At 38.6% G+C, this 14,178-nt stretch overlaps 1 protein-coding gene across 3 annotated transcripts in view; it reads right to left on the minus strand.

Annotated features, from left to right (window-relative positions):
* MARCHF1 (membrane associated ring-CH-type finger 1) overlaps positions 1 to 14,178 on the minus strand; it is an 835,479-nt gene that overhangs the window by 455,250 nt on the left and 366,051 nt on the right. For 2 of the 3 annotated variants that reach the window (XM_049709032.1, XM_049709030.1), the window contains exon 3: positions 7,595 to 7,803. The exons of the other annotated variant lie outside the window; for it this stretch is intronic. The gene's annotated coding sequence lies outside the window, so the exon portion shown is untranslated. The remainder of the gene's footprint in view (positions 1 to 7,594; positions 7,804 to 14,178) is intronic. 3 annotated transcript variants of the gene reach the window in all.

The following is a 14,178-nucleotide window of genomic DNA, read 5'->3' on the forward strand; positions in this document are numbered from 1 at the left end:
CTGTGGCACAAAGATGTCAAGTAATATTGCCGAGGTCCCACCACTAAAAGTGGCAAAGCTCACATTTGAACCCAATTAGTTTTCTTCCAGACACGTTTTTAACTACCTTGCTCTGTTGCCTCTCCACATGTAACATGCAAGAGATTTCTTCTAATTCTAAGCCATGACATTTCTATTACGCGCTCACTGGACACCAAACAGAATCCCTGAGTAAGAAGGTAACATTGCCAGTCACAGGCAAATCCTTCACTGTGTTATTGGCTAATGATGAGCAGATATCACTTCTTCCAAAACTTGAATATACTACAGTAGTCGTTTCATACTAAATGGTCATAGAGAAAGTAGTTTTAGATTAAAACAAAACCATCTTGCTGGAATTTGAATTTTTAAAGCTTTGTAAAATTTACAATAACAAATCTCTTTCATATTTTGTAATTTTATGAAAATTAATTTTGAATAAAACTGGAAAGTAAAACTGCTATGGATCTAGGTCTGCACAACTGGAACACAACTTTCAGCCACCACGAAGCATTCACAGCCCTACACCACTGTGTGGAACTTGTTTAGCATTAAGTGTTTAGGTTTACAGGTAGGAATAATTACTCTCTGTTAAAAAATGTGACCATTTGTGAAAACATAGCCGGTGCCTCACTTAACAAATGTTTGTTCACTCTGTATCTCACGCCTGAGCTTTCCAGTGCCCTGCAGCACTGCGTATCCAGCGGTTTCCTGGAGCCAGAATTCTTTCCTAAGAAGCTCTGGTTTTGATGTTGACATCAAAGGCACAAATCCTAAAGAATTCCAAGCGCTCCTGTGTATCAGAGCCTGTGTATTCTCTGGCAGCGGCTGGGGGAAGAGAGCCCTCTGCAATTGTCTTCTTTGCCTGCCGCATCCAGATTTGCACCAGATGATGAATGGAGCCATCACGTCAGGAACCCCACACCCAGAAACACTCTGCCTGCTTCTGCCTTTTGTTCTAAGAGCCAAGTCTCATCACCAGTTCCACCCTTGTGTCATGCCTATTTCAATTATTTAACAGGGTTGCAGAGACAGGGGAGAGAATTAGTATTGAATAGATGTCATTTCTCATCCCCACCTGGAGGTTATGAAGGCGGCTGCAAGTGGCTCGAGGTGATTTCGTAGGAATGAGCCGGGGGAAAGCAATGCTCACACCGCCATCCTCCCCCTTCAGCGGTACCTCAAACCTAGAGATTCTAAATCCATCTTGGCATCCTCAATGCTCCCTTTGTGCTGCAAAGAATCGAGTTAAATGTTGGGTAATCAGCAAGTTCTAAACATCCTGATTAATAAAACATGGGTAGCTACACCTGCTCCTCCCATGATCCTAGACACTTCCGCATCAAGAATTTTGTTCTACAATCTTTCAAACACAGTGATCACACTGAGTCTCATTAAATCAGCCATAAATTCATAATAATTTCCAAAATCCACACCCGAGGAGTTTTAACAATCTACCTGCCTAACTGAGCCCACAATTTAAAAACTACCGACCAGGGTGTGTCGGCAATTACTTTTTTCATTTAATAGTCAATAAAATGTGTTATTCAGTCTTACTGATTAATGCAATTATCCACAACATCTGTTTTAAACAAGAAAAATTAATGTGAATTATGCTAATTTTGTTTCTGAAAGCAAATAATAATATGGAAATTTCCTGGTTTTCATTATAGAAAAGTCTTTCAATACTATTAGCATGCTCAGTGGAGTTCACGCTAAGCACATGGGACTCTCTCTAATACACAATTTAGACTCAGGAGAGTCCTTGGAAAGTGTACTTTTGGAAAAATGAAAAGTGAATTAGACTTTCTACCCCCTGGCATTCTCCCTGTAGCGTCAGGCTCATTCCTGCTCAAAATGCATTTCACTTGGATAATACAGAGCATTCTGGGTAAATGTGCACAGGTTATTCATAAATTAATGTTTGTGATGGCTTTACCTGGAACCCGGCTCTCTCCAACCTCAGAGGTCGGCTGCTACACTTTGGCAAAGAATCATTTAGGACCCTGTCATGCTGTAAGTGACTTAACATCCAAACAAGAAAATGGCTTAAACAATAAAGAACATACATTGAATCATTTTGTTTGGTTTTGAACAAGGTTTGGTTTCTAGCAAGAATTGACCCCATGGCTCAACTGCCATCATGTAGAACGTATGTTTTCTTTCTCTCCTTCTGTCCTGCCTGTTTCCAAGTCAGATTCAGCATCCACAGCATCTCTGGTCCCCTTGAAGCGCCAACCTTTTCCCTCACAATATCCTGGTTACAGACCTGAAGTCCTCATACAAACCATTCAGAAGAAGAGAGCTAGTCTACTCCAGAGGTTTTCAGGAAGAGTAAGGCTTCTCTTCCCAGGAAGTTTACTAAAGGCTCCATGTGTGCTATCGATTCTGATGGAGCTATGTTTCCAGTGCTGAGCCATTTCCTATGAAAGAGTATTATGATATACAATTGGTTTAAGCCCATCAAGGCTGTCCTGAGTCACCTGGCTGAACATGGCAGGGCTGGTTCTCTGAGCACTGTTACTAGAAGGCAGAATGAATGATGGGCAGCAGACAGCAGGTGTCCACTGAAGGTGAGTCCCACCCTGCCTTAGCTAAACCTGCCTTTGGGGACAACCGTGTCCCTGGGTGTCCAGAGTGAAGCACGGTCACATGGTTATATTAAAGGAGTAACAGAAGAAAAGAAAAGGCTCTCACTTTTGAAATGAGATCTAGCAAACTTACTTTCTTCTGCGTTTACCAGTAAACATACTTTTTTCTCTAGGGGACAAGCTTGAGATGTTAAGTGAGTTTCTCAAGGTTAAAAGGCTTTGGTGAAGCCAGGACTGCATTTCAGGTACTCTGAATCTCAGTACAGTATCCTCCCTACCAAACTCTTTTGAGCATTATTATTTAGTTTCACCTTATTTTCTAAATTTTAATAAAATTAATTCTAGGTATATTCTATAAATTGGACCCATTTTATATTGCATCTAACCTATGAGTCATGGGCAGCTAACCCTAACAACAAGAAACCCAAACTCCCCCATTCAGAAGTTAGCAGCTTTGAGGGTTACATGAACTCTTTTAAGTTTGGGGATTGTAATTTTGTGCCTTGAAAGAAAAAAATCAGTAAATTCAGTAATAATAGAAAGGACAAAGAAAATGGCAGTCAGAAGGCCCATGTTTTTGTCCCAACGTTACCACTAACTACTCATACGACGTAAGCAAGTTATTCATCCTCTCTGGGTTTCAATTGTGGAATTAAGATAAAGAATTTTTAAGGGACTTTCTGATTCTGGAACCCTTTGATCCACAAATTTTGGTTAAGCAATGGGAAAAGTCTGTGGTACCTTAATTGTAAAGAAACACATAGAATTTGGAACTAGATTTGGCTAATCTCAAATTAGGCTCTGGCCCTGAGATTAAATATGTTATTTAACTTTTACGATTTTTCTATGATTTTTCTAATTCTAAAAATAGAATAAATCTATAATATATCCACTATTTCAAAATGAAGAATATTCCAAAAGCCATATTTTTTTCAATTCGCCAGAGTTCATGAAGGGATTGCCAAGTAAGAGATCAGCCACTACTTGGAGTAAGGAAAGACATCCCTTTGGGCTATCACTGGAAAGACAAATAGAAGATCTTGAAAGGGGTATCCTAGGAAAAAGGAAGGGAGGTTAAAGATTCTTTAAAAAAAAAAAAAGGAAAATTGAAGTAGAGAAATATCATAAAATTGTGAACGCAGGGAAGGAAAATGTACATATAAACAAAGGTTTATTTGTTTTTGTTTTCTTCCCCCCAAAACCCCTCTAAAGCACGGTTGTCATGCATGGTCAGTTTGAGAGTGAGGAAAAGTAGGAAGGAAAGGGTTCCAGCCTTTTCTCCTCTGACGTGGCCCCCATCATCTGAGGAATGATGGAGTGTGCTGATGGAGGCCTGGCAGCATGCAGGGCCAGTAGCAGTAACACTGGGCTTGGTCCCTGGTTTATCTCCACATTTGAAACACAATGGATCTTAGGAACATTTGCTTATAAATTCCACAAGGTCATGAGGAGTATGTGCTACAGGTTAACTAAACACTGGACTTTGTACAATCCTTATAATTTCCTGTTATAGAGTATGAAATTAAAATACCCCTGAGGTCTAAGAATTTGATTATTCCCCTTGTAAGAGACAGATGTCTTATAGGCCCAGATCCCTAGTGTGAATTAATTGCAGCCTAATAAGTGATGTTAATCTATGTAAAACAGAAGGAAAAGACTGGATTAATAGAAAAGTGGCCATTTGGAAAAGCATGCAAATGAGTGTTAAAGAAGCTAAACTGGTCAGTCTCTGTCTTCAGTGGGAGGAGGAGAGCTCTGGACAGGCCTGGAGCTGTGGAGCTCATCAGAGGTGTGCTTCCCCCATGGCCTTCTCAACATCCCGGCTTTCTCCAGGTGTAGACGAACTAACCCCACCCCAAACCATCTGACTTCCCTCCTGATTCCATGCTACGAAGGACGGTCTGATTACGAATTTCCTTTCCAGAACTATCCTGCTTGCAGTCAAGCATTTCATCACTAAAATAAATATCTCCAGGTACAAATTAATAAATTTGACGAACTGCACTGTACATATACCTTCTGTAATTTTGATTAGTCCATTCGCTTCGTAAGAGATGGATCATCTCTGGTTGTGCTGATAAAATCTTGTGTCTGAAATGCAAGCCCGAGGCATGCTACCCTTTAACTGCCCAAGGACCTCCAGAGCCGATGTCTCTGGAAGATGAATCTGCATCCTTCCCTTGAGCACTAAGACAAACTATGTCCAAACTGGATGGATTATGTTATTTTGTGTTTTGCACTTCCAGGGTTAGTTAACTAAATAGATAAATGATTATAATGTTATACCATGCAAAATACGTCAAAATGTATATGCATTATAAAGCTTGGGGTTAGATTTATTATTTTTTAAGATCTTTGTCTATGTATTTTTTACAGCTTAAATCTTCTGGAGTGAAATAAGAGCTACAAAATAGTTTCCAAATTTTCTCTTATTTTATATGCCCCAAAACAAACAAAAAACTAGATGTAAAGTTAATAGATTAGTATATTTGAAAGACTCTAAGTTTCTAAAAGAACAAATTAAATTGACTCACATTTAAATTAGCAAAGTCTTAATTCTGAAATTAGATGGTTTGCCCCATATGCACATGTATTATTTGGATAACTTTAGCACAGGCAAAATACATTAAGGAAACTTCAAAGGAAGATACGTCTCATTTGTTCAACCATTAGGAAATGTCCCCATGTATACCAGATGTATTGCCTTCCTTTGGAGAGAATCAAGACTTGAAATTACAGAAATCATTGCCTTGAATAGATTCTTTTTGCTTTCCACACACAGGGTATGCTGTTTAATTTATTCAATTTAAATGGCATTCACAACTTTTCTGGACGATCTATTTAGTCCATCGACACAAACAATTTAATGGCTCATAAGATTTAACAGTATGTTTCAATATACTCTTAAAGAGATACTAATTAACTCCATCCTATAGAAAACTAAGATGTACTTGAACCTGAAATGAACTTCCCTTTATGATGCTCAGAACTGTCTCTTTAAGAAAGTAATATATAAGCTGGGAATTTCCTTTATTTCTCTCATAATTAACCCAATTTTCCTATAGAATGTCCACTGACTCAAACTGTGACATAGTAAGTGTGTTTGCCCCTGAAGAAAACACAGCTGCTCATAAATGGAAACTTTTTCAAAAGACTTTTGAGGATTTCTAAAGATGTGGCTTAATATCAATAACAGGATAAAGATCGTGGCTATTTATATTTGAGGTTGAATAATTTCATTATTATTTCTAACAAGGAAACAACCAAGTGTGATTTATTTAAAAAGTCACATAAGCCACTCCAGCTTTATCTGACTCATTGCCAAGTAGACATGAACAGCAGGAGATTTCTGGTGGTGACATAATGCCAAAGAAGGGGGTGGGAATCAAAACAGTGTTTTCATTTCCAAATATGGTTCAGATGTTGATCATTATGGATATTAAACAAAATTGCCACCCAGCATTCTCATGTGAAGTTTCCTTCCAAATCATCTTAGGATCATGCAAAGAATCTAGATGATGAGTAAATAATGTATAACTTTCATAAATCTTGCCTTTAGCATTTTCATACCCATTTTCAGAATTGATCAGTGTCTCTCACTCCACTCCCCACCCAATAAACTTAAGAGATGGCTCTTTGATTGTCTAACAATCACATCACCAAGTCAAAAGAAAGCCATATCATAGAGAATAGTTCCAGTTAATACTTAGCTGATAAATTTCCTCACTTTGCAGATATTTCATTCTCAGAAACTCCACAAATACGCCATGAGCCTATGGCAGCGCAATGACTGGAGTAAAAGTGTCTGTCACTACATGAGTCAGGCACATCTTCCGACGTTTCCTACAAACTCTAGACATGCCACGATCTGCTTGCTCTTCGATGACATTTTCAAAATCAGTACAAAGAAAGTACAAAGAGGCTACACATGTCTTTTCTCCCTTGAAGGTGATTCGAGTTCATTACTCTCTTCCTCTCAGGCTCTCCTTGACACTCCACTCCCTTTGTTTCTTTCGTTTTGGTTTTGTTTCATTGCCCCTTCTGTCCCTACCATCCATTCTTAAGAAAAAAGAATGAACATGCAGAACTAGACATGGGGAAAGTTCATTTTCTACAAAGCTAATGGGTCCTGAGGACTAGACAACAGTTATGTTGAGGGAACAAGAGGATTACAGATTCTAGCATTCTGTCTCAATATCCCTTTTAGGGGAACACAACAACATTTATAACATTTTCACCCAATATCCTTGAGTCTGCTCAATCTCCTTAAAAATGCTTTGAAATAAGTTCCCAGCATCTTTCAAGCAGTTTCACTTAGAACAGCCCCAGCTAGATTTCACTGCAAAATACAGCCTAAATGTAGTAAGTTGAATATTCTATTCCTCTAGCCCATGTAAGTTTCAAATAAGCTTGAAGAAAAACAATACAAATGAAACAGACATCAAACGAAAGTAATCCACACACACCCCTGAGAATGAATACGGAAGCAGTAGATCGTATGAGGCAGTGAAGTCCCATCCTAATTCATATGTCATCAGCAACACAGCTGTCACAGCTCTTACTTCTCTGTCACTTCGTTAAGAAAGTTATTTTCAAACATTCTAGCTTAAAGGGCAGTGGGCAAAATTAGCAGCTGTCAACAGCCCCACTGTCTGAAAATGAATGACAGCAATGTCACAGCCATCCAGGGCAGCCCTGGGAGCCATCCGAGTCCAAAGTGACTCCGTAGGATGTTTAGACAAAGAGAAGTTTTTATCTTTCAAGCAGCAAGTGTCCTCAAGGATTTGGTTCCTTCGTTCAGAAAATAAAGGTTACACTTAATACGTTTCCGTTAGTTACCAATGATTCCCTTCCAATGGACCATCACACACCGAGAGGGGCAGCCCAGCTGCTCTTAAGCCGTGGCCACTCCTGGGGGCACACAGAGCAGTGCTGGCTGCAGCTGGCTTGGCTGTCCTAGTTGATCAAATCAAACCTCCTCTTACCTCGACTTCCTTGTTCTTCTCTTTGTTTCTGCCCATTGAACTTCTCCCATTGCTGGCCGTCTCCCGGGTGGGGATTACGGAAATCTGGTGGAGGGGCATACTGGCAGGGCTGCAGGTGGCCAGTCCCTGACTGGATGCCTTATCTCTTCACTCGCCCTGAGGGGCCCACCTGCACAATTGTTCATATCCTGGCTTTGCCAAGCTCAGTTCTAAACAAAAAGGGGGAAAAGAGTGTTTGAGACACTGTGCAGCAGAAGCCAGGGTCTCTGGCCAAAATGTCAAACACACTGAAAGGGAATGGAAAAGAAATGCAAGAGCAAATAATCCAGGGAGGGTTGCATCTCAAAAGAACGATTTACTGCAAGTCATAACTGCACCGCTTTGTCACTGGAGCATCCCCTCTCCCCTAAGAGCATTGTGGGAGACAGTTCAATTTCTATGGTACCTAATAACTGTCATGGAAACCAAGGAAACGTAGGTCTCACAGGCCCTTATTAGCAACCGCTTCCTTTAATGGCACAGACTCCCATATCTGCAGCGGCTGCCACTTCTGTTTTTGTTTCTCCCTGATTCCCCAGGAGCCCGCTGAGCACCCAGAGACACTGCATCCTGCTGACTAGGTAAATAAGCAGAAGGCTGAAAAGCTTAGTGTCCTATTTGGAGCCAAATCTCTTCCTTGAAAGATACAGCTAGCTGGCTGTGCCCTTAATGCACCACGATAATCTGCTTAGGTTAAAGGATCTGCCTTGAAGTGAAGAGAATCCAACGAGGTGTTGAAAAAATAAGAGACAGAGAAAGAGACTGGGAACAAGTGCAAATGTCTTTCTTTGACCGGTTATTAGAGAGAGCTGCCTACTGCCTGCACTTCCTCAGTGAGACATCAGCAACAGGAGTCAGGGCATCCTTACTCCGAGGCTTGGAGCCCCAAACTGCCCATTTCTGCTTTAACTGCAACTCCTGTGCTCCCAGAAATATATCTGTTAGAACCAAGAGTATTTTCTCCTTGCTTTTCCAGGAAGGGAGTAGACTCTGCTAAGGACTTTACTGTCCTCTTTATAGATATATAATTTGGAGAAAATGAATGGTTAATCCAAATTTCTGCCCTTCAAATTAAAAAAAAAATCCAGTCTCTCAGTGGAGTGAATTCTCAAAATATATTAACTTTAAAAAAATCCTTTTTCTCCTGTGATCATGCTTTGTTAGATTTGCTATTCTGTTTTTAAAAGGACAGACTTTTCTTTTCTTATCTTAATACACGCAATTTCTATTTTCCAGACGTTATGAGTAAATCAAATCTCCCACTATCTTTTGTGCTTCTTCACCCCCAAAAAAGCAACATTCAGGAAATTTGTATTTACATGTCTTCAGGCACTTATGTGTTCAAATTTGTCCCTAATCACTAGGAGATATTCAAAGTAGTCTCTAGCTGCAATTCATCTCTAATCAGCTTTGTATTCCATAACAATAACGCCATTTCTATACGACATTCCAATTTGTTTAAACTCGGGCAAAGATAAAAAGCGAAAAAGGTAGCATTCTCATTAGCAATTAAGCCAAAGATAATCAAAGATTGCTAAAACTCTTTAAATGTTTACTGAAATGAACACTTTGATGTACTTGCAAGTTTAATCTATTTTCAGCCTAAATTTGCCCCCTCACAGGAGCCCTGGCTCTCTGGCCACCAGGCTCAGCTGGGAGATTTCATAACAGGGGGATGGTATCTGAGACTCACTTTACGATGGATTCAGGTTCAGCCTGTCTGCAGGGAAAATGTGAAGTAGATGCTTCTTTAATATATCACAGAGGATTCTAACATAAACCAAGTTTGAGAATCACCACAGCATATCAATAAAATAACCTTGGAACAATAAGCTATTGCAAGTTTACCTAGTGACAAATGTCTTGCTTTAAAATAGTATAAAATAAAGTTAGATAGCCCTAAACCTAGTATTTATTCATCATCTGAGGTCACAAAGTGTATCTGTGAAGCTTTAATGAAGGGACTAAAAGCCAAACTCTTCCAAAACTGCCACGTCCAAAGTTAAGTAGATAATGCTTAAACATTTCTGTAGCTCAAGGATCACATCTATGACCTGTAATTGTGAGGTTGGTATTTCCTTACTTTAAAAATAACTATTAATCCCTCTATCTAAAAGGACTGTCTTAATTAAGGAAAGGATGTAAACAGAAATCTGTAAATTTAATAGTGTGTGACAAATACTAAAATGTAAATTATGAACCTGTTTAGAAAAGTAGTATCGTCTGTGTTTACATACATGAGAATTTCCGTAAAAAGCTAAGGCAGCTTTCCAGATAACTTAGACTTAAATACTTTTGTTTAAAATATTCATTGAAGTTACAGGAAAGGAGATTTTTAGCTCGAATTAACTAAACTGGTGTCTTAATCCTTTACCTCATTATGCATGTGCTGTTATCCCTTGTTTGCTCTGAGGTTTTTTAAAAACTCAGATTTGAATTTCAAGTTAATTTTATTTATGTGGTTGAGTCATTTCAATTAGCTTTCTTTTATCTTAAAGTTTAGAATATAAATCAGGAAAAAGATTTACTTTGTCAAGTATTTTACACACTAAACAAGAGTTTAGTTCTTATTAACATAATAAACATGGTTTATCATGTCTTTTCAACTAAATGCTTCATATATAACAGGAATAATTAATAATCAGGATGTTTAATAAACACTTCCCTAGTACTGTATGAGGTACTGCCACAAATTAAGCTTTTAAAATTTTCAAATCAGGGGAAAAAAATGCTTTGAACACTCTGTGGGTTCTAATACTGTGCAGCCTTGGAACACTGGAACCTATACCAGCCAGTGTCAAGGATGCATTTATCTAACACCTTTGCTTAAGCAGCTCCCAGGGTGCTCTCCTAGCTAGAAGCATGAAGTCTCGCTGGGATGACTCTTTATGTAACAATCCAAAGCTAAGAAAAAGGTAATGGAATGCATTTCTCCTGTGGGAGCACAGTCTATCTCGCACACTAATTAAACCCTACGGGATAAACAAGAAGCAGTGCACTCAACAGCTCAGCACTACCAGACACTGGCCCCCATATCAGAGAAGAGCCCCAGATTCTAGAATCACTCACCTGATTTGTCTCTACATACACAATCAATCCTAAAACATGATCCAGATTTCCAAACTTGATTTTTGTGGATACTACTGACCATAATTATTGTTGAAACCACCCTGGAATATTCTCTCTCTACCTGGATACTATTCCACACACACGCCTGAATTGCATTTCTTTTGGCTTCCAACCCCTGGCTCTGGGGACAGTACCCTAATTACTTCCTCTGGCTAATAACTGGGGTTTGCAGTTGATGATTCTAATGCTGGGACCTCCGCCTTTCTGAAGAGGTTCTGATTTGGTGCTTCTCCTTGCTCTCAATAGCCTCGGTTGTCTCTAGTTTAAAAGGAAAACAAAATGAAATATACATCTGATCCTCTACTATAAGACCTACCTCAGTCTTTGCCAGCTTCAAGAACTAAAAATGACCTCTAAAAGGTTTATTCAGTTTGATTGTAATTAAGCAAGAAAAGAAACACATTATTAGGCAAAGACAAGGAACCAAGTAAACATCTGCTAATGCTTTACTGGAGAAAGTGATAATTCAACAAACATTTATTGAGCATCTTCTGTGTTTTCTGAACCATGCTAGGAATTAAGGAGCAGGAGGTAATATATAAAATTATGTGGGACAATCTCAGTAGTCAAGCAATTTGCTGTATCTTTAGGGGGATAGGACTTCCACAGGTTAAGTCAGTTTGAAAAATACATGGTACAATACAATCAACATTCAAAACATAATAGACAATAATCAAAGTAAGGGTCAAAGAAGGTTTGAGCACCAGGAAATCATTATAGGTCTAAATAGTTCATCTTAAGGAGGAATTGGGGTCCGGGTTGGGGCTTAGTAGAGAGAAGGTGATCAAGTCACTTCAAGTCATAGAGATGAATGTGAGATTGGCAGGTTCAAGTTCAGGACACTATTTTTAAAGCCACAGAAAATTTGTTTCAGGTTATCAAGTTGTTTAAGCCATGTATGGCCATTCGAACCTGACACTGATTGAAACTTGGGAGGAAGAAATCAGGCCAAAGGACTCAAACAGAAAGTCTATGCAAAGCAGTATCAAAGTTATAAGCGCATTGCTAGAGGGCATGGAAGTAATAAAGGTAAGAACTTTAAGAGAATTCTGAAAATGGAAACAAGACATTCTGAGCTGGGGAAAGGAGATTTCATAACGCATCCCAGTTGAATGGGAGGAAACCTGGATGGAATGACTTTTCAAGGTGCCATTGCACAAGGCACTGGATGGCCACTGTCACAGGTCACCAGGAAGAATGGATGAACAAGATAGCATCACACAAAGACTTTATGCTAGCTGGTAAAAGAAGGGGAGAAAGGAACTTGGATTGAAAATGCTGTTTTTACTGGGGAAGTGTTGAACCATATGCTTATGTAGAGTTATGTAGGGTTAGGGAAAAACTCAAACAAAATAAGATCAATGGGAATAATGAGAGGGAAAAAAAGGGGAAAATAATTAAAATGTCTGGTTCTGGGTTTATAAAAAATGTGCAATGTAATGAAGCATTTCTAAAATGGTGTGTTTTTCTGTGTTTTGTCTGATAGTGGGAATTCACTTTGTGATTATATTTGGTATATACAAGCATCTTTTGTAATTAGAAGGACATCCATTTAATGTAGACATTTTATCCCTGAAGATCTTTCAGAAGCAATCAGATGATCAACTTGCAAAACGGAAGACAGGATGATGGCTGGGATGAACTTTCAGAGTCCTTGATTTTATTCTCTGGAAAGCATTGGTCCTAATTTTGGACACATCTATTTTCTGAGGTTGAAGCAGATCACAATGAAGCCAAGGAATTCATTTCAGTCTTTTGGAGAATCAACAGCAGTCCTCACAGCCACATAAAATGTGTGATAATTACAGCAGGCGCTGAAATAGTTGTACTAGTTTGTATTTTTATATTATGCTCATGACAAAAGAATATCATCAGAAACAGAATCTCCTTATTAATTTCATAGGACTGACCTTTGCTCCCTTCTAATTTGCTAAGGGAAAGTAAAAAAGGTCATTTCGTTCAATTATCTAAAAAAATGACAAGTTAAAAGTAATCAAAATTCTAAGGAACATAAGCATATATAATTGTTTACTTAGCTTTGTGGACATAGTTTAGGATTAAATAAAGGCGAGTTTTTAATGTTCTATTTTTTTTTTCCTGGCCAAATAGAACTAAAATTTTGTTTAAAAAACAAGATTTATTTTGGAAAATAAAGTTAAACAGCCTTGCTCTCCCACTGTATAAATCTACAAGTTAGTCTTTGCTAATGTGCTCTATAACTTTCAAAATATTAGTATATCTGGTTGAACAAGGAACAGATAAGAAAAAACAAATCTCTTAGGGCAAATATCTACTTTCTCACATATCTTCAGAAAATGGAAAGCAGTTATCCCAAAGCATGGCATCTAGACAGGAGACGGAATCACGGTACTGTTCAAGTCACTTGTTGCTTCAGAACCTTTCCACCCCGGTCTTTGAGGAATGGGGTGGGGGTCATTTTTCACACGGGTAGTGATGTTCTGCCCTCTATATTCTGGAATGTCACCGTCAGCATCTCCAGGGTCTCAGGAACCCCAGCCTCCTCAGAGCCCAGCAGGAAAGCTACTCTCACACTTTCAATGACTTAAAGAAGGAAATAGTAGTTTCTCCTCATTCGTGTCAAAACTCTGACTTAATGCATCAGAAAATTAAAGAGCAAATTTAATAAAGTGCTTCTTGTATGGTTTTAAGATATTAAGCAAAGGACAGTTGGGCCCTGACATTCCTAATCAGGTGTGTACACACACACACACACACACACACACACACACACACACATATATACAAGCACATGCACAAAAACACAAAACAAATAACATTACTTTGCACTCCTAAATAAAATTTAAGTCCAGATGTAGAGATACACATATCTGCTCAAATATTATTTATTTGAATTCTCTATAAATAAATTTCTGTTACTGGTCTTTATTCAGTGTAAATTGAAAATAGAATCATAGAATTTTATATTTGGAAGTAAAATTGGAAAGCACCCTAGAATTTTATAGATGACTAGATTAAGTCCCAGGAGACTGAATGTTGTCACATATTTGGAGACTAGCTGATGACAGAGAGAATGCAGAACCGTCTCCTGATTCACAGAGACTCCTCCCCTTTCACCATGATCTGGCCCAACCTTATGAGTATAAAGCTTAGATGTGTTTTATTTATTTATTTTTAATTTTTTGAAAATCAAGGGTGTTTATTTGTAATTCCGACATGCACAGACTTAATCAAAATTACATTCTGTCTAAGCTAGAGATTTTTTTTAACATCTTTATTAGAATATAATTGCTTTACAATGTTGTGTTAGTTTCTGCTGTATAACAAAGTGAATCAGACGTATACATATATCCCCATATCCCCTCCCTCCTGCGTCTCCCTCCCACTCTCCCTATCCCACCCCTCTAGATGGTCACAAAGCACTGAGCTATCTCCCT

The sequence above is a fragment of the Orcinus orca genome, chromosome 4, assembly GCF_937001465.1.
Source record: "Orcinus orca chromosome 4, mOrcOrc1.1, whole genome shotgun sequence".
Classification (NCBI taxonomy): Eukaryota; Metazoa; Chordata; class Mammalia; order Artiodactyla; family Delphinidae; genus Orcinus; species Orcinus orca.